The sequence below is a fragment of the Canis lupus genome, chromosome 10, assembly GCF_003254725.2.
Source record: "Canis lupus dingo isolate Sandy chromosome 10, ASM325472v2, whole genome shotgun sequence".
Taxonomy (NCBI): domain Eukaryota; kingdom Metazoa; phylum Chordata; class Mammalia; order Carnivora; family Canidae; genus Canis; species Canis lupus.
The window spans coordinates 64833998-64854890 of NC_064252.1; the positions used below are offsets into that span (position 1 = coordinate 64833998).

At 45.5% G+C, this 20893-nt stretch overlaps 1 long non-coding RNA gene across 1 annotated transcript; it reads left to right on the forward strand.

Moving 5' to 3' along the window:
• Positions 1-1930: 1930 nt before the first annotated feature.
• Positions 1931-17801, forward strand: LOC125755965 (uncharacterized). Its single transcript, XR_007413647.1, has 3 exons — positions 1931-6188; positions 6714-6892; positions 13602-17801. It is a non-coding gene; the product is annotated as an uncharacterized LOC125755965 (long non-coding RNA).
• The last annotated feature ends 3092 nt before the right edge of the window (positions 17802-20893 follow it).

The following is a 20893-nucleotide window of genomic DNA, read 5'->3' on the forward strand; positions in this document are numbered from 1 at the left end:
ACCGCTAGTTCTATGTACTCTTGTAGGTCAGATATTGTTCCCTCTTACAGGGCCTCTGAGAGGCAGGTGCCTCTGGAGTGCAGACACCCCTGGGAGAAGTACCGCATTAAGTCTCTAACACTTTAGTATAAATGAATGTATTTGCTTCCTCGGTTATCTGCTCAGCAGGATGGGAACCCTTGGGTACTTAGAAAGTCATGAAGACATCTCTCAACTGGGGCCTGCTCAGCCTTGAACGTGTGCCTTTGTGTTAAGTAACTTCAATTCCCACTCTGAGGGGAAAAACAACAACAAAAAAACCCCCCAAAATAGAAAAAGACCCACCCTGTTGACGATAGTCCTGAGGAACTTAATATGTAAAGGATAACACGTTTTAGTTTCATTTCTCGCCCAAGAACCAGAACGTCCTCCTGGCCCATAACACAGCCCCTCGCTTCTCCCCAGGAGTGCTGGAGTCTTCATGCTATCATTTGTGTCTCATTTTTATTCCACTCACACATGTCTAGGGAGAGGACCCTTTGAGATTTCTTCTTGGCTCTGCTTCAGGATCCGTAATAGCAATGGATCCATGGTTCTTAATACAGCGAGGGCAGGTGGCAGCAATCCAAAGTGGCCTCCATGGACTGCGTTTGTAGGAGTGGGGTTTTCCGCATGCATTAAAAAATCAGGAGCCAGCCAAGACAAAGGCCCAGACTGACAGCGTGCCCCCAAGAAGGGTGCCTGCACCAAGGTTTAAGAAAGGAAAAGAAAGAAAAGCATTTTCTTCCCCCATTGAATTGAGTTAATGTTCTGTGCCAGCTTTTGTTCCAAGGAGCATCATGTGTGCATGCGCGTGCGCGAGTAGTTGCTCACACAGCTGCTACTTGAAAAATCACAAGGGCAAGTTGTAGAAATGATGCCGGAGAGTGTGAACAAGGCAGCTGAGAGGGTGGCTACAGAGGTCAGCAAGAGCCAACGAGGTGACCTTGACTTTGCTCACAGTTTGTCTCTCCTTAAGTGTTAAACGCGTATTTGTGTCAATATATAATCCAAGGATGTTCGTTGACTGCCTGTCTGGATGACTCTGTCCATAATAGGTATGTATTCTGGGCACAAGTTGTTAATAGGATAGACTGAAACTGATCTGGATATGCAACAGGATCGATTATTCTACGGTTTACAATCGCACCTGTAAACGTAATAGTACTTAATTCATACTCCGTTTCGGGGGCTGCTGTCCTTCACTCTATTACGGGTATCTTCCCGGGAATGTAGAAGTGAAATATTTTAAAATCGAATCCATTTTGATGGTTCCAAAAAGTCTGAAATGCCTGTGGCAAAACTTTCCTTCCTGAAAAGTACGACTTAGGAATGAGAAGATCATTGGCCTGCTCGTTTTCCCTCTGTGGGCGCAGTTGCCTCACCTACTGAAGAAGAAGAGGATGAGTCCGACGAAAGATTTCTTAAGACTCCTTTCCAGTTCTGTTTTTCTGGGGTCTGAAACTGTCTTGTGGTGTGAATGAGCTCCTCACAATCGACTCGGGGGCTGTCTTAATGAAGAGGGATTCACCTGAATAGGTACTAACAGGTTGTCCGAATTCGTTACTCGTTTCCATGATTCTTCCAAGATGAAGAATGAGTCTTAAGTGAGGAGATTATAAAAGCACACACAGATCAGCATGAAGGCAGAGACAGGAAGAGAGGTAGCAGGACCTGTCAGCATTTTCCCCCAGACGGCTTGAAAGCAAAAGCAGACTCCCTGCTGCTGGCTCGCAGCTTTTGTACACTGACCTGTTAGCATTAGACACCCAGCCATAGGGGCGCAGCCATGAGCCCTTTCTGGAACCCTACAGGCCTCCCATGAGAATGACTGCCCTACAGGTATTTATGTGGGAGAGAAAAGTCTTTGAACGTATGAATTACAGGAAGTGAGTCTTAGGGTCATTGCTAGGGCAGGGTTCCCCCAGCCTTTACCCTGTTTGGCTATTTCTTGAAATTTTCTCCATACCACAAAGTGCCTTGAAAAGGTTGGTTTGGTTTTTTTTGTTTGTTTGTTTTTTGTCATTGTTGTTTTTTCTTAGAATTTCCATTGTGGGAAATTAAAAGCCTCTTCCTTGGTGATAGTAAAAATTAAGTAATTTTGTACCATTGGTGGCTTTTGGTGGTAAAAACCCATTCTTCTGGACAAGGCCTATTGACTAGCAATATTTATCAACATGTTCTGGAGGAAATTGATAGCAAAATATGAACTGCCTCTAAATCACACAAATTGTCCAATTTGTAGATGTAGAACCCTATCACAGACAAGAATAACTTGGTTTACCTTAAAACAGCCATTTTCTGAACGTCTACTCCTCATCCAGCAGTGTGCTAGGGATGAAGAGATCACAGCTTCCTTGCCATATTTTCATATTCCTGGATATCAGTTCCCCTCTTATGGACTGAATGTTTGTGACACACCCCGCTCCCCACATAATTCAGATGTTGAAACTCTACTCACTATCCTCCATAGTGGCAGTATTAGGGGGCGAAGCCTTTGGGGATAATTAGGATTTGTTGACTGCTGTGTAAGTGGAGCCCTCCAGAATAAGATTAGCGCCTTCATAAGAGTCATGAGAGAGCTTGCTTCCTCTCACTGCTTACAGCCCTGTGAGATACAAGGAAAAGTTGACGGTCTTGTCTGCCACCTAGAAGAGGACCCTCACCAGGACCTGACCTTGCTATTACCCAGATGTCAGGCTTCCAACCTTCAGAACCGTGTGGGAAAAAAAAAATTCTATTGTTCGTAATTCTATTGTCCGGACCATGTACTTCGTTATAGCAACCCAAACTGACTAAGATACCGTCTTAGTGTCACTATTTTCCAGAACCACATATTTATCTATTTTTCCTACCTAGGATTTTGTCATGTGCAACAGCACATCAATAGATTCCAGCTTATCTTCGGTTGGTTATAAAGCAGCAAACTTGCCAAAATTCTCTATTTTGCATTTTGACTCTATGCCAGTAAGTAATTTTCTAGTAATGGTTGTTTTCTAATGTATTCTTCAATTCGTAGTATGCAGCTGGATTATTTGAACACTACTGGATGGTCTGTCCTATGGTCTTAGCACAATTATCATGGCAGCTGGTATCGTCTGCTACAGGAAGCAGAGTAGAGTTTCCTCTCCTATTGGTGACTCTTCTGTGTATACTTAATATCAAAAGGCTTTTTTTTATATAATCATTTTCAAAAGCCATAACCCTCTTATCAATTGTTTTAACAAACTCTTATGTCATTAGGAAACATACTTTGGCTACATTTTACCTATATCATTTTGGTTGCCTTGATGCAGGTAAATACCACAAAGGCACGATCTTATCTGGTGTAGAATACACTCCTGAAAACACAATAGAATGTCAAAGTTCTCTAGACAACTCATTATTTGTCCAAAGTTGATGGTGAGGGACCCAGGGCCACTGCAGTCACCATAACCCCAAGCCCTTTGACAAAATGACTAAAATCTAAATCTGAACATGGAAGAAATAAAGAACTTTATTCTTTTTTTAAGATTTTATTTATTTATTCACGAGAGACACAGAGGGAGGCAGAGACACAGGCAGAGGGAGAAGCAGGCTCCATGCAGGGAGCCCGACGTGGGACTTGATCCCGGGTCTTCAGGATCACGCCCTGGGCTGAAGGTGGCGATAAACCGCTGAGCCACCCAAGCTGCCTGGAAAAAAGAACTTTAAAGGGAAGGTGTAGAAAAGGTGACTGGGAGCTGTTGAAACAAACTTGCTTATTCAGCGATTTTTATGTGCACTGTGATCACACTATCAGAACAAGACTGGAAATACTGTCAGCATTGCTTCTGGCACATTCTGAAAAAATGCAAGGTGGGCCTTTAAATTGAATGTGTTTAGTGAGAATTGAAGCTTTCAGTTAGGGGTCCATTTCCGTGCCTGCCTTATGGTCTTGTTCTCAGTGCTACTTGGTTGCGGCACATGAAGAGGGAACATACGCTCCCAGCTAACTCTTCTGCTTTCTTGATAGCCGCACCCCAAGTTGACCTTACCGGTCTCTCCCAGGATTAATGGGAGCTGTCATTTTGCTCTTGGATCCATTTTTCCTTTGAATCCTATGGAAACACAACTCAAAAGAGGATTGTGAGCTCCTGTGGCCTTTGACCCCTGAGCAGGAAAGGTGAGTGAGCTCAGCTGGACTTTGCCCGCCAGGTTAGGGAATGATGCAGGCTCCCAGAACATGTAGAGGACCAGGAAGAGACTCAAGCATGCTCCAATGGTGGCTGGTCTCTTGGTAATGTGTAGGCTTGAGGGAGGTGTCCTATCTCAACAGGATTGCCCGTGTTGGGGTGTTAGAGACATGCTCAAGGGGATGGCCACCCACTCACTTGCAAAGAAGAATTTTATCTTCCTGTTAGCTGTATTTTCCCTCCCATTAAGTGTGGGAGCACATGAATTAATGGGGGAAATGGGCTTGATGGGGATACAGAGTCAGGCTTGGCTAAGAGAGAGAACCAGGTGGGAGGGGGACGACCTGGATGGCGACCAGCTCCAGTTAGCCAGCTCAGAAAGACTGTCATCACCACCCAAACTGTACCGAGTTGAGACTGACTGTTACCTTCATGATTAACTGTGTAGTGTTTATTGTCCTGGATGAATTCAGTTCTTCTCCATAAGATTTTCTTTCTTTTGAGAAGGATCCCCTCCTAGTGCAAGGAGGTCTCTGAACAGGGTAGGCACAGGACGGTTGTACCAGTCAGCTGTGCCTGGACAATGATGCCTTGTCTGGGGGGAAGGGCTGACGCAGGAGCTGGATCTGGCCTGCTCAGCTTGCTGAGCTGAGCTCTGGCCCAGGGCCGGTCAGCTGGGGGAAGGAACACCTTTGCATAATTGGTCTGCATTTTTCTAGTCTGTGCAAAGCCCTCTTAAATGTTAGTATGGTATGTGGCCACCATCCCAGTAGGGTCCAGGAACTGTGTGCAGTGGCATCCTGGCATTCAATGTGAGTAGCTCATGGGAACATCTGACGGAGCCTATGCCTCTCTCAGGTAGTCACATACTACTCTTGTACCTAAAAAAGAGACAAAACCTTGGCATTCGGGAGTTCCAAGAAGGACTGTGCCTGTCTCTGCATTTGATGAGGGCCCAGGCTCCCTCTCATTTGGGCTCAAAGAGTCAACCCTCTACTCTGGGAGAACTCCAACAGCTGTTTGATCTAGGGTGAGTCATTTAAACCTTCAGATCCTTTCATTACCTTACCTGTTTAAAAGGGGATGGCAATTTTCACATTAAAGGATGGTCCTCAAGATTAAACAGGAGAATGTTCCAGAGAACATTTTGGGACCTGTAATACTAATATCCTGAACAAACGCAAATGTTAGGAATGGTCATTACTCCCCGTGCACGCTCAGCCTCTGATTCACCTCGGGATGAGAAACCAGATGCTCTTGTTTCCATTTTGTGCAGCGGCCACTTCAAAGTCTTGTGAAGTCTACCCAGTAAGGCGGGGTGAGTGGAGCCCCCGTGTCCTGATAGCAAGGCCCTGCTGTGAGCTCTCTGTTGCTGTTGTAGAGACTTGCCTACAGATAAGTAATGCTGCCCAGGGAACGTCAGAAAGTCTCTTATGAGCCATAAAGGTTTTGTTTTTGTTTTGTTTCTGGTGTGTGTGTGTGTGTGTGTGTGTGTGTGTGAAGTCGGATATTCTTGAAAAGTAAAAAAGCAAAAAGATTAGGGGACAAGCAAAGTCAGGAATCTGACTCTGTTTAAATGAACTGCAAAATGCTTTTGTTCATTTGTCCATGGTACCGAGACAAATACCAGTCCCTGGGGCTGTGTTTCCCACTCCAGGGAATGCCGTCTACAGACCCTTCCATCCTTCCAGACCTACCTCTCTTTTCAGCTCTCTCTCTCCATACCATCATAACCCTCCCACCTTCATCTCAACAGGTGGACCCACAGGTGGGTTGATGGGGAGGTAGAGCATGAGGAACCAAGCTTAAGAAATTCTTTCACCCCAAAACATCTCCTGAATATCTCATTGCTAATGACTGAAATCCTGTTCTTGGCCACCAATTCTTTTAGATTAAAAAAATCACCTCCTATTAAAACCCAAGTAACCCCTGGCAGAGTCACAAAGAAAACTGCTGCACCTTAATATGAAGGACTGACCCGGGAGCCAGCAAACTTCTTCTACAAAGGATCAGATGGTAAATATTTGGGGCTTGGTCACCATCAGGCATCTGTTGCAAACTACTCAGCTGTCGCTGTGGGATGAGGGCAGCCATGGAGGGTATACCACCAATGAGCACAGCTGGGTTTCTCTAAAATTTCACTTACAAATACAGGAACTGAGCTGCATGTGGCCTGTGGGCTATAGTTTCTGACCCCTGACTTCATTGAGTCCTTTCCAAGGGGGGCAACCAGCTGCAAGCAAGGGAGGGAGCTCCTGCACCTGACGTGGGGGGTGGGGTGGCCAGGAGGGTGCAACAAAAAGCCTCTGGAGACACAGACCTGAGAAGCCAAGCTTCATAAGAGTCAGTCCTTGTTTCATTTAGGCATTTTTTTTTCCTGAGTTGAAATTATTTGACTCTGTTCGTGTGCTACAATTTTTTATGGGGGGGGGATACACATTTTTTTCACTCATTTTAATCTTTATTTAACATATCATTCTTATTTAGTGTATCAATTAAGTAGGCAAAGCACAAGCCAGCTCTTATCCTACCATTTTACAGCTTAAAATACTATTAACGTCCTGGAAGTTCCTAAACATTGAAAGGGAAACACTTTAGAATACACGGACTTCCAACTGTACCGAGCCGCCCCCTTCTTCTGTTTGCGCTGAACACTTCTTGACCCCTGGAGTACGTCGTGGATGATCTGAGAAGTGAATGGTGTTCTGCTTTCCTTGAAGGTGTGTGTGAAAGAAGCTTTTGCTCTTTTCGTCCGGGGAGCATCTTATCTCAGGGTCCACAGTGGTGGATTCATGGTGCTTAGTCTGAGCCATGACAGGTTCTTGAATTAAAAAGAGATTTGTAAGTGTTTTCAAACCTCAGTTGGGTGCCAGTGGGCCCATGGGAGAAGGTGCGTGATTCTCCCACACACACAGAGGGTGTGTGTGAGCCTGTGTTCTGGGAGCCGGGCGGGATTTGACCTGAGACCTCGCTCCTCTTTGCCATACGACGCAACATGGAAGATGCCAACTGTTGAATTAGGAAGGGAGCCCCTCGCCATGGACTGGTGAGATGGAGTCCTCACCACGGCCTCTGAGGAGACTAAAATTGGCCACCGGGGTGGGGAGAGGATGGGCCACGGGGTCGTTGAATTGGTGCCTTCTTTTTACCCTGAGACATACTGGCTTCTCTCTGTCTTTGTGAATAGGCCCAGTGCCTTGGAGACAGTCTAATCTTTTTATACATTCATAAAGAAGTTTATTCTTGGTAAAGTCACTCAAACTCGAATATACTTGATTGGTTTACATTGGAAAAGTAATTTGGGGCTCATCATCCAAATTACATTAAAAATGCTGAACTGTGTTCAAGTTATTACCTAGTCTAGCCTACTTCTTACTGTACCAGGGAGATGGCGCAGCAGTAAATTACAGGGCCGCCGTGTGTTTTGTGCTCCTCAACATGAGCTAGTAAGAGAAAAAGTTTGCTGTTAACAAGGGGTTATTAACATCCACTAGATGTTTTATACCCGGGCCTCTCCCCAACTTGTCCAGAACCTCATCAGGGATCGGAATGCAGAAAGGACATGAGACCCGCACCACCTGCGCTGGGCACAGAGGGGAAGAGTGGCGCCATAGCAGGACCAGTTAGGGGTCTCCAGAGAAACGGGACCCTCTGCCCCACGAACACAGTCGGTTCTTGTTCCTCTTGGTAATATTCTAGCAAGCACCGCAGACACCGAGTGAGCCAACACTGAGCCACTGCCCCTAGGAGAAATCCAGAGGTAGGTTCCGTGAGCCCCAGCTCACAGCATTGCATCGACCAATCAAGGTATAACCTTGTTTTATCCATGTTTCTGTTTGACGACACCTGATTCATGACCCCTGACCTCGCCGCCGACAGCACTGTAACTCATACCTGAACGAAGCTCGTCTGCTATGTTTGTATCTCGTGATGCCCATCCACAACCTGCTGGCGTGAAGAATACTAGACAGCACTTTGGCACTTTTAAACAGCAAAAGCACCAAAAAGAAGCACAAAAATACAAAAAATCACGGCACCGGATAGATCGCAGATGGAACAGTCGTTTACTGTACGTGAGCTAAACAGGAAAGCAGAGGCACGTTGTTCAACCTCAGCTGGAAACATGGATTAGGTGACTCAAATTTTTCATCACTGCTCAGGCCCGTGAATGACTGCAGACGCACCGCCGGTGTGGATTTGGGGGTTACAAAGCGGGCAAATTCACAAATACAGAATCTGTGAATAATGAGGATTGACTGTGTCTATAACGAGATTCATTGCGAGGAACTGGTGAACATGCTTGTGGAGCCTGGCAAGTCTGAAATCCGCAGGGCAGGCCAGCAGGCTGGAAACTCTCTAGCAGGAGCCAAAACTGTACTTAGCAGGTGGAATCTCAACTTCTCCAGGGAAACTCCAGTTTTGCTTTTAAGGCCTTTCCAGTGATTGGATGAGACCCACCCAGAGTATCAAGAATAATTTCCTTTATTTAAAGTCAGCTGACTGTAGATGTTAATTTAAGCACATCTACAAAATCCAGCAACACCTAGACTAGTATTTAATTGAACAGCTGTGTGCTATCGTCTAGCCAAGTTGACAATTAAACGAACCATCGCGGCACCCAACTTAGAGCCCGGGAAAGAGGCCCGGGAGGAGATCTTTCCTTTGCATTTTCCTAGAAGGCCAGTGTGGGAGAGCAGTAACGGACCCGTACACCCTGCCCTCTGGCCTGCCTCAGTGTTTGTTCTACTAGCTCCAAATTCCCCTCTGCAGAGTCCTGACCTCAGTGGACGTAGGGAGAGACCCTTTTCTGAGGTGTTAAGAAGGGACAAAAATGTAAGCCTCTCCCTTTGATTTTCCAGATATGACCCATCTTTGTTTCCAACTAATAATGTTCTTATACCCACTGAGTCAGGCTCTCTCTGCTCTGAGCCCCATCCTGCAGCCAGTTGCTTAGCCCCTGCCCTGGAATGAATGGAGGCCTTTGACTGCTCCCAGTCCGCGGGCTAACGTCCACACTGTTACTGGGCAGGTGTTATTGCCTAATCTAGAGTACCAGGCTTCCCTGTTTCTCTTGGCCCCATGATGGTTAGTAGAAAAAGAGGGAGGGACCTCTTTAATGCCCAGCCTCTTGCTATTTCAAGTGTGGTGTGTGAACCAGCAGCAGCAGTAGCATTTGAGAGCTTCTTTGGAACGCAGAACCCCAGACCTACTGAATCAGAATCTGCATTTTTAGCCAGAATCCAGGCAATTCACATGCACAGTGAATTTGCACAGCATGCTCTGGATAGCTGTCTGGAGCCTGTGGTCTGTCCTTCAACCCTCATTAGCCGAGGTTTTGCGTCTTGATCCCTCTTAGCACCTATTTTGAGTCAGATATTCCAGAAGAACCTTGCTCCACCTGGCACGGGTGGATGGATACCTCCATCCTACCTCCAACAATCGGGAGTCCCCATATCATGCCACCTGCCAAACCTGGCCAGCCTTCTTCCTTCCCCTGTTGAGGCATGACTTTCTATCTTTAGCACCTCTCCAGGAGCACTGCTTCTGCCCCATCCTGCCCTGTGTGTTTCAGCCAGCTCCCCGCCCCCCTTGGACTCCTGTTGGGTTCTACAGGCCAGACTTCAGGGGGCGGGGTGGAGAGTGACTGGAACTTCCTTCTCAGCACCGACTTGGACAGACTCAAACACTGATTAGCACAGTTCAGAGAGGAAGTAGAATCAGCTGAGAGATTCAGGGAACAGGGGGGACAGTTCCTGGATGCCTCACTTCTGGAATCAACTGAGGTCAGCGTATGACCTCTATTTAAGCCTCCATTTCTAAATTGATGGGAATTTGAGTACCTCTGAATACCTTCTGTGAAACCCATTAAACCAGTTTGGGATCTTAAAGATTTTTTATATAAATATATACATTTGCCCTTCAGGACAGTTTAACAGGGGGTCTGCGGCCAGCAAAGAGTTACAGAGTCGTCTTTACTAGAAGTCTGATGGTCTCTTTTTACTAAGCATGGAACCCATTAACCTGTCACTGTGGAATGTCATCATGCCATGCGGCAAATGGTTAATTGAGTGGCATGCCTTGAATAGTGTAGTCTGTAATTATAAAGGCTGTCTTCAAAGCCCCATATTTGATCGTTCCTGAAGCAAGAGGATTTCTCACCTTAAAAACCAGCTTTAGGCTTGGACAGCAATTACTCATATTTCCTTTTCCTGGCATTATGACTAGAGGAGTAGACGGTGGATTGGTTCCAAAAACAATCTTAAGCTTCTCTTACCTAAAGTCTGTCAGTTTCTAGGCTCTTGTCTCATGTCTCCAGAAACGGAGAACATATAGTCATAAGCTGAACAATCGACCATAGCCTGCAATTTGCCGAGGGTCATTTTCCTGACTTGTCTGACTCACCACATGGTTACCATGATTGCCCATTGTATCCAGATGGACTAAGTGCATGTTAATGGATATGCAAATCTACTTGAGCAAAGTAAATTAATTATACAAGTGGATTGACTTACACTTGCCTGGAACATTCTGAACCACTCTGCTGCACAATGCTAGGCGTGCCACTGTTGTCCATGTAAATGGAGTTCACGTGCAGTGCACGACCTGTGGAACTGCACGTAGTTGGTGCCTTTTGGTTTCAGCCCGAATATCACCTCCTTGGAAGGCTTCCTTGACCTTCTAACACTAAGGAGATAATACACCTTTACTCCCCCCCATTCTATTTCCTTCATGGTATTTATCATAGTCCGAAATGATCTATTTTAGTGTCTGCCTCTTTATATCAAACTGGAAGTTTCTGGATGGCAGGGACATTGTCTGTCTTGCTAGAAGTCTGCTTAATACATAGCGGGTCCTTAATATGTGTTTGTGGAGTGGGGGAATGAGATACTCAATATGTATATTTAAAGCAATGTCTATAAGATTCTTTAGGCATCTTCCATACCAAAATGATAGAGTAAACTTTCTTCTGTGATTATTCTTTCTGGAAATTTTTGCTTTGTATAATTTCTTCTATCCTGTTGTACTTTGTCTTGTCTTCCCCCCCCCCACCCGCCCTCTTAAGGTACAAATAGTGACCTTAAACCTCCCTAGAATGAAAGAATTAACCAGTAGCTGAGTGCCTACTACTATCAGCCATCGTTACAAATACAAAGCAGTGAAAGCCATAGTCCCTCCATCAGTGATGAAGTAAGACATAAATATGAAACGCAGATACTTTTTGATTATTTAAGCTATACTTAAGTTCTTAAGGATTGATAGGGAAGGGGACTTTCTTGATTTTCCTGTTTTTGTTTTTGTTTTTGTTTTTGCTCAGTATCCTCAGAATCAGAAAGGTATTCCTTTAAAATACAATTTTTTTTCTATTCCAAAAATATTTTAACACCAATTTAGGGAAAGAACAGGAGAGTTGTCACAAGGAAATACAAGATTAATTACCAAATTAATTGAACAACCATGACTGCTATAGAGGCCTGTGAGTTTATTTAGCTTGAGCTAGAAAAGATTTTATGAAGGTTAGTGCTGAGTCTGAGGTTCTTAAAGAGAATGATGCAATGAGATTCCTGGTTTGAGCCTAAGCTTTTCCACCAGCAGGATTAGAATATTTCTGAGCACCTCTGATGAGCCAGCCAGGCAAAGAGCTCTTGGATATCTATTTGCTTGACTACATTGTCAAGTGTGCTTCTGCGGGGGGTGGTCAGGGGCAAGAGAATGGGAAGAGCTATGGTCTGAGCCTGTGGAAAGAGGGCAGATATCCAAAGAGCTGGTTTCAGGAAGGATCTGAGTCACTCTGCTGAGAACAATGTCCCTCGGAGTCCAGGGGATGGAGGCCGGCCTTGAAGACTCCAGGGCCTACAGGTCTGATGCCTTGAGGATTGAGCCTTGAGTTCATCAGGAGGAAAGACATCGTGGACGACTTGGACAGGCGCGGCGGCCTTGGCTGGAAGAATAAATGTGGGGCATAAGGGTAGCTGGAGCAGGAAAGGAAGAACACGGCAGAGGTCACCTGTTTGTGGCACGTTGTGAGTCAAACACTGCCCGGGGTGAAATTTCTGGGTGTGACTTTGAGGAGCCCCGGAATCTTGTATCACTCAGGTGGAGCAATGTCGGGGAGCTGCTGTTGCTATGATTCATAGGCTAATAACGCTAGACGAACTCAGGTTCTAGAGTTTGAATGAAGACATTTGAAAAGGAAAACTTGGGCCCACAGTGTAGTGGCAAGATGTGAGCAAAAAATTGGGAGTAGTGTCATACATGTCGTATTCTAGAAACAGGGTCTTGGGGGGGCGGGTGGTGGGAAACTAGGGTGCCAAGGTAGATTGTAACCAGAAGCAGAGGGTCTGAATGGCCGAGCCAAGAAGCTGCTCCTGGGGGCTTATCAACAGGAGAGTAAGGCAAAGACAGCGGGACTCAGGAGGGGCCACCTGGCCCCGGTGGTTAGCAGTAGTTTTCAAACCCACTTTAGTAGAAACATTTTGTGAAGTGAAATCCAATGAAGATGCTTTGTAGGTGTGAAGTAGATCAAACCAGAGTGGTAGAAAGGGAAGGGGGGGTGCGGGGAAGATGGGGCCAGGATGAGTCCAACCGTTACCTTTTGATCATAGGATAGTTGGTGAGTTGAATTTTTTTTAACCTGTATTTTCTAAAATAGTTTTAGTTTTGTGATAAAAACAAAACAAAACAAAACAAAACAAAACCTCCAAGGCTATTTTAAAAACTAAAACCATTCATCGCTTTGCCTTTAGAATCATTTCATAGCTCATCTCAGGAAAATATTTCTCCTTCTCCTGGGCCTCACAGATTTCCTTTCAGCACGGCTCGTACGCTGCTTGCTAATTGTGAGGAGAGTCACAGAGGTGCTTCGGGCGGCTATCCCAACACCATGGACTGGGGTGGCTAATAAACAAGAGAAATTTCTTTCCCACAGTTCTGGAGGCTGGAAGTCCAAGATCAAAATGCGGAGATTCAGTCTGCTAAGGGCCCACTTCCTAGAGGCCCATCTTCTCACTGTGTCTTCACAGGGCAGAAGGGGTGAGGGAGCTCTCTGGGGTCTCTCATAAATAAGGGCACCAATCCTATTCTTGAGGGCTCCACGCTCCTGACCAAATCACCTTCCAAAAGGCTCCATCTCCAGATGCTGTCACATTAGGAATTAAGTTTCAATATATGAATTTTAGGGGCACACAAACCTTCAGCCTTACCAAGCAGGTACCTACAGCCCTAGGTGCGTTAATGTTGCCTCCTAACCAGTCTGTAAGCTAAGATCTGTAAACTTACTAAGGTCAGCTTGTCTTTTTTTTTTTTTTTTTGAATATTTTTTAAAATTTTAAATTCGATTAACACATAGCATATTATTAGTTTCAATGATTCATCGGTTGCATATAACACCCACCTTGTCTTAATCTGTGTCTCCGCCCTATTTATCAGTAGGTGCTCAATTAATGCCTCTGAGCTAAGGAAGGATCCTTCTGCTAAACTAAAGGGGAGCAGCCGGTAAAGCCTTGTTTGGAATGTGGCCTACAGCTTCCGGAATGTCCACGTGCATCTTGAGTGTTGTCCCGTTTGTAAATCAGCTACCGGGTCCCTACTGCTGTGGAGAACGACAGGGACACTATTTTTGGACCCAGCCCAAGGAGGCTGCACCTGAGCAGATTCTGCTGCTTACTCAGGGGAACTTAATCTTTTGCTAATTGTGTTAGGAGAGGACACAGGAAAAAAGTGTATGTGGCTGGATGCGAATACATTGCAGCCTGGAGGAAATGCCAGGGTGACGCTAACAGGGAGCATGTGTGACTCTCAGGATTCAAACCTGCCACATGTGTGCCTGGTCACAGGTATTTCAAGTCACACCTCCACCTGCCCACGCAAGAACATTCTGTTCTCTCATCCCGCCTCCTCCTACCCTGGTGTCTCTCTCTCTCTCTCTCTCTCTCACACACACACACACACACACACACACACACACAAAATCTCACTGTTGTGCTTTCCTCGTTAACTCTTTCAGTCAGCCTTTGGTTTTATAAATCTGTAGCTTTGGTGAAATCCCAGTCCCTTTTGGATCATTGAACTCACAGAGTGTCCTCTCTCTCCAGTTCCTGGTGCTTCTGCTAAGTGCCTGAGGGGAAGCAAACATCCACCAAGAGACAAATAGCAAAAACTGGCCCCACGGGCCTTCACATTAAAGCCATTTCGTTATGTAACAACAACAAAAACCCCTAATCACATGGAGACCGGGATACAGAGAATGACTTATTCTGTTTGATATGAATGAGTCTAAAGGAAGTTGTGGTGACAAGTCAGGGATTAGCATAGTTAACTCTTTATATGAACGTCTGATCTGTGACCACACGGGGCTGACTGGGGGGCAGTATGTCACTCGCTGTCACCGCCTTGCCCTAGTTGTGTAATCAAGGTGGGTTTCTCAGAGGCTGAAGGAAGACAGAGGTGTAAAGCCCGGGAGTTGCAGCAGAGGAAGAAATGGGGCTTCCTGCCGGACGGAGCCTCCCACCCAGAGGAAGAGAGGGTGAGCGGGAAAGGCGTCTCTCCCAGATGGGCCCTGAGCTGCTTCTGTTCCCTTCCAGCCTCAGGCGGGGTCTAGTTTTTAGGGCTCCGGGCCCCAGGGCCATGAGAGGGAGTTAACTGCATCCTCCCACGAGCCTCTACCGAGCCAGGGCCAGAAACATTCATCTACTCTGATGTGGAAAATCACTCAGTCATGAGATCCGTGGTTTGCCTCGTTCTCCACCTCTGGGAGCCAGCCAAGGCTAACCGGCCTGGGATTTCCATCTGGGGTGACTGGAACCAGTCCTGGCGAGCTCCGGGCTTCGGTAGAAACTGGCCTTACGGGTGTCTCTTGAGTCCCTTGAGTGGTTCTCCATTCTGGGGTCATTGCAGAGCCACCCTTGGCTTTCAGGGCTCTGTAAACCCGTGAATTGGGGCTGGGCTGTGTGATGTCCTTGCTCCTTCTTTTGGGTCCCTCCACCATCACCTCATCCCTGCTGCTAAAAACCTAGCCCAACTTGTTGGGATGAGCACTGGGTGTTGCATGTGGGTGATGAATCACTGGATCCTGCTCCTGAAACCAGTGCTGCGCTGTATGTTAACTAACTTGAATCAAAAAAAAAAAAAAGCAGTTTCCATCTCATGGACCAATTCTAGCTAATTGGTAGTGGGTTCTAGAATCCTACATTGAAAAGAATTTTGAGTTTAGCAGGAAAAAGGAAAGGCTGGCTGTCCATTAGCAGTGGTTGCCACGGGCGCCAGAGGGAACTGCAGCACGCATCCCGATCAGGTCTGTTGCCTTAGCCGTCTGAGGGCTATGCTTCTCTTTTCTTCTGGAAAAAGGAAGATTAATCAAGAAGCATTGTTTAATAACATCTTATCAAAAAACCCTTCAACCCCACTCCACGTTAGCAACTGAGACCTATTCTATCTCTGTTATCTCCATCAAATTACATACGTATGTACATGTGTATGCATGTGTGTGTATACAGGACCACATTCAGGCCTTCTTCTTGCCCTGTCACCCCCTTTCTCCCAGTCCATGGGCTGTTCATCTCCACTCATTTCTCCGAGCTCATCCCTGACATCCCTGGATCCCAGGATGCAGCTCTTTGATCACTCTCATCAGCAACCTCAAGCTCCTTGCTCCCTTCCTTCCGCTGTGTCAGTCCTACAAACCCTTTCCTGGGCATTGACCTGACCGGTTTTCCTGTCCTCCTTCCTACTCAAGGGCTCCTGAAGGCAGCCAGAGGAATTCACACTCTTGTGGTTTGACCTCTGACCAACATGACCTGTGTCCTCTGACCTCGGCTGGGTTCTCAGCACAGCCACCCTTGGTCAGCACCCTTTGCTCCCCTGTTCTCCCAGTTGCCATCTCACACCTTCACTGTAGCACCCCTGCCATCTCCCCAACCGTGGCCCCCTTCTCTCAGCAAATGACCAAGTCTTCTGTTTTAGCTCAGGCTGCTATAACAAAATACCTTCAACTAGGTGGCCTAAATAATAGACATTTATTTCTCATAGAAATAAATCTTGAGTCCGGGTAGTCCAAGATCAAGCATTTGCAAAGTCAGTGTCTGGTGAGAACCTGCTTCCTGGGTTGCAAGTGGCTGCCTCCTTGCTATGTCCTCACATGGGAGGCAGAGGGAGGGCTCTGGTCTTTTCTTCTTATGAGGACACTAATTCGATCATGGGGGCTACACCCGCGTGAACTCATCTCAGCCTAACTATTCCCCAAAGGCCCCGCGTCCTAATTCCATAACATTTGGGATTGGGGCTTCAACATATGACTTTTTGAGGGGACACAAATCTTCAGTCCATAGCAGCTTCTGTTTTATGACCTCCCTCAACTCCTACCCTCAGAACTTTGAGCTCTCTGGCCCTCCCATCCAGCCCTCTCCTCCACTTTAGGGAAAACCTGGATTCTTTTCTGTGCAGAGCCTCCTCTGCAACAATTTATTTTGGCTTTTTGCTCTCTCCCTCTCCTTTATCCTTCTTTTCCCCACTTCTAAACCCTTCCTAGCAGCCTAGAAACATGGTCATATATCTCCCTTCTTAAGATTAAAAAACTCTCTCCCCAGCTATCTGCTGCTGTCTGGCTCCCTCACAGCTAAACTGCTGGAAAAGTCCATTCCTTCATGACCCTGTCCACCTCGCTCTTACCTGTCCACTTTGCATGGAGCCGATCACTGTTCTTGGCTTTCTGGATACCAGACCTTCCTGGTTCTTCTCTTTTCTCCTTGATTGGTCCTCCTCAAGCCCTACCCTTTAAATGATGGCGTGGCCTGGAGATTTGAAAGTGGGTTTCTAATGCCAAAGGCTGATGTTGTAAGCACCATGGTAAGCTCTTTCAGAGCTGTTACCAGGTGAAGAGACAACTACCTTCCAGGGCGGTCTTGGGAAGGTGGGCTATTGTCACTCCTGGGGATGAAGAGGATGGAGAGAGGAACGTTGTTTCCAAAGCAGGGCAAAGTATGAAGAATGTTCACATTGCACAAATTCCTAATTGCACTACAGCTTTAGCTCGGCTAAAGAATGTGAAAAATGTAAATTTCCTGTTTGAATAAGATGCCTGTATTTAACTGTTTTGTCACGAAGAGGGTACCTAGATACCTGTTTACAGTGGGGGCAGCAGCTAGAACTAACTTGCCTGCCCAGTTCAGGGACCTGAAACATCCAAGACACCATCAGGGCTTTGCTTCAAAGAGGATCTGAAGGAGAAGAACTTTCTCCAAGTCCTGGATGTTGCGATTAGGACCCTAAGGTAAAGGAGCAGAAAAAAGACTTCCTTCAAACTCCTTTATGAGATGGAGAACTTACCCTCAATGGGAGGGGTTGAGCTCAGGGTCCCAAAAAGGGTCTGAGAATCAAACCCAGCCCCTTTTCCAATTGTCCTGATTGAGACTGGTCCTTGAGTCATCGGATAGGGCAGTAGATCTGAAACTGGTAGGCCCGTTCTTTCTGAAGCCTAGAGGGCAGACTTTGCCTCCACACGGAGCCAGAAAGCTCAGACCCTGGGCAGGAATAGCCCAAGTGGCCTCTCTGAGCTCTGCTGAACGTTGACATCCTTCAAAACCAGGTGGTGCCTGAAATCAAATACCTCTTTGTAACTTGGACCCTGGCTTTCTCTTCCTGTAGTGGGTGAGACCTGGGAAATAAGCTGCCCTTGGAAATCAAGCCCAGAGGTAAACAACTGAGCAGCTCACCAACCAGTTGGAGAAGTTCCACTTCGTCTGCAGAATGTGGGTTTGGGAATAATAATGCTCTTCTCATAAGTCGCATTCCAGTTTCGAGAGCTCTGTGACTGTAACCATTCATGTCCGTAGACAATTAGTCTCTCAAAGTCCTTTTCAAGCCGGGGAGGCCCTTGTGTCTGACTCCACACCAGCTCTGGGTTGGGGCGGTGGTGGGGGCGATGGTGATGGGGATTTTGGAGGAGGAGGTGCCTCAGCAAGGTGGGTCCCAAGATGTGAAAATATAATCAGATCCACCATTTGAGGAACCAAAGTGCTAATTTCCCAAAGTGCTTAGTCACTTTTAATCCCTGACTGCCTCCTCTGTGACTGGACCCAGTGTGGATCTGAGTGAGTCATTTATGGGGGCAGGGCAAGTGTAGGAGAGAACAGCAGGACTTTTTACCAATCTCAGATTTACTGGCTAAATGAATTTGGCATCTGGTTGGTGGTCCTTGTACCTCACCATTTCATCTTTTTTTTTTTTTTTTTTTCAAGACAGAACATAGGGAAACAAGTTGTTTAGTTGTTTTGGTGCAAGAACAGAGGCAGTAGTAGTTCACCTACACTTGGTGCTACAGATCCTTCCAGTATCTGTCCTATGTGCAGAATCCCCACTTTTCCTCAGTTTTCAGAGGAGTTAGGGAGTCCAAAAGGAGATGGAAAGACAGCATTTGGGAGAGTTGCCCACCCAAAATGTACCCAACCCAATTCCAGATGACTTGGCTCTGTGTTGAACGGAGCTTTCTTATTGTTTTCTTTTTTCCTTTGAGATTGGTTTTCATTATCCATTGTTTCCCTAAGTGGATAAAAACTGAAAACTATGGGTATTACATTTTAATTGGGGCCAGCACTATTCCAACAATTAGGAATTTAACTGATGTTTTTAAGAAAACTCAATTTGCTGGCATGAAAAAAAAATCCTTCTCCCAAATTTTTCATATGTTGATGCAGGAGGATAGGGAAAACCTTTTATGTCCAAAATAAAATATTTTCAAATATGTTCAAATAGGAGACTGTTACCCAGTTCCACATTTCTTTAATTACCTACAGATAATGGGATCCTTGTAGGTGTCACCACCAAACTGGTTATTACCAATTTCTTCCCATAGCATTCTTACTTTCCTCATTAACTCTTGTTTTGAGTGGTTTGAGACAGAAAACCCTTCTTTCCAATATTAGAACTTCTAAAAAGAATGATGTTAAAGAATTAATCATATTCATTATTAAGAGCAGAGCCAGAATAAATGTGATGTGATGCATTATCACACATTCTCTATTTGTGAGTATAAAGACATCAACTAGGAATTAATGCGCTTGCTACAAACTTAGGGAAACAAATTAAAATCCCCATTCTGTATTTTAAAGATCTAATTAATTTACCAGCTATTTGCTTCATCACTTGAAAGTGTAAAAAATGCCATTTATACAAATTATATAATTTTGGTCATATTTTATTTTTTAGACTATTTCTGTAATTGTCTTACCCAATAGATTTGCAGCTATTGTATGTCTTTTGTTATTTATTATTGTTGTTTTTGTAGCTTGGAATATACTACTGATGATTAAAATGTTCTTTAAATTGTACAAGCCATTTATCTTAAAAACTAGACAGGGGGATCCCTGGGTGGCTCAGCGATTTGACGCCTACCTTTGGCCCAGGGCGTGATCCTGGAGTCCCGGGATCAAGTCCCGCTTCGGGCTCCCTGCATGGAGCCTGTTTCTCCCTCTGCTTGTGTCTCTGCCCCTCTCTCTCTGTGTGTGTGTGTCTCTCATGAGTAAATAAATAAAATCTTAAAAAAAAAAAACTGGACAATTCAATAGTTTAGTATCTACCTCCATCCAGGAAATAAATATCAGATCTACACTACTTCACAGAACCCAGATTTAGTCTTCAGAATTCTGGAGGGGAAAGTGGAGGGGAAAGTGACTTGCTTAGTTTTTAGTGGGACAGAACACAAAAGTTCCCACGGCCCCTAAATGGTCAAAAGAGAAACCACATTGATCCATCAATCTGTGAATGTTTGAAATCTGTCTAGTTCAATTCTTTCCAATTCTTGGAATATTCAGGAGTACACACACACACACACACACACACACACACTTTAAAAAGTGGTTCAACCCGGTTCCTTGGAGGAGTACTAAAACTACTAATCATCCAACTAGACCTTTTGTTTTCTTAAGAACTCATGGAATACTTATGATCTTTTCATTCCTACCATACTTGTTGGTGTTCTAGACATCAGGGTGTTTGACTAGTCCTGTCATTACATTTCACTATCAGGTAAGCAGGGTAGGGGAGATGCTGAGTGAAATCCAGAATCAATTCTTTTATTTTTAAAAAGATTTTATTTATTCATGAGAGACACAGAGAGAGAGGCAGAGACATAGGCAGAAAGAGAAGCAGGCTCCCCACAGGGAGCCTGTTGTGGGACTTGATCCCAGGACCCCGGGATCATGCCCTGAGCCAAAGCCAGACACTCAACCACTGAGCCACCCAGGTGCCCCTCTAAAATCAATTCTAATTTGGTTACATAACATATAACATACAACATAAACAGAATTAATGTGGCTCCTTAGAATTTAGGTTAAAGCACTCAAAGCAGAGTGGACCTGAAAGAGACTCCTGAGATTAGTAAATGGATTCCAGTAACTCTTATGAACTTCTTCTTCAGTTGCCAGTTTTGCTTCCAGAGATTGTTAAAATACTGACCCTCAGCTCCTACTTGATCAGTCCCTTATTCTCTTGACTAGATATTGACTGCTATACAAATAATACTCCACTTTGCATGGAAGGGATCTGAGGCTGCGAGTCACCATAGAGCTGCTGTCCCAAGGACACAGCTGGAAGACACAACTGTATCCCTGTGCAACTGGACATCTGAGCCTAAGGAGCTTGGTCAGGACTTGACAACTGACTGGCTGGCCTCCTGGAGATTCCACAGCTGCAATGGCTACCATAAGCAGGTGGGCTAGGGGACCGCTGGC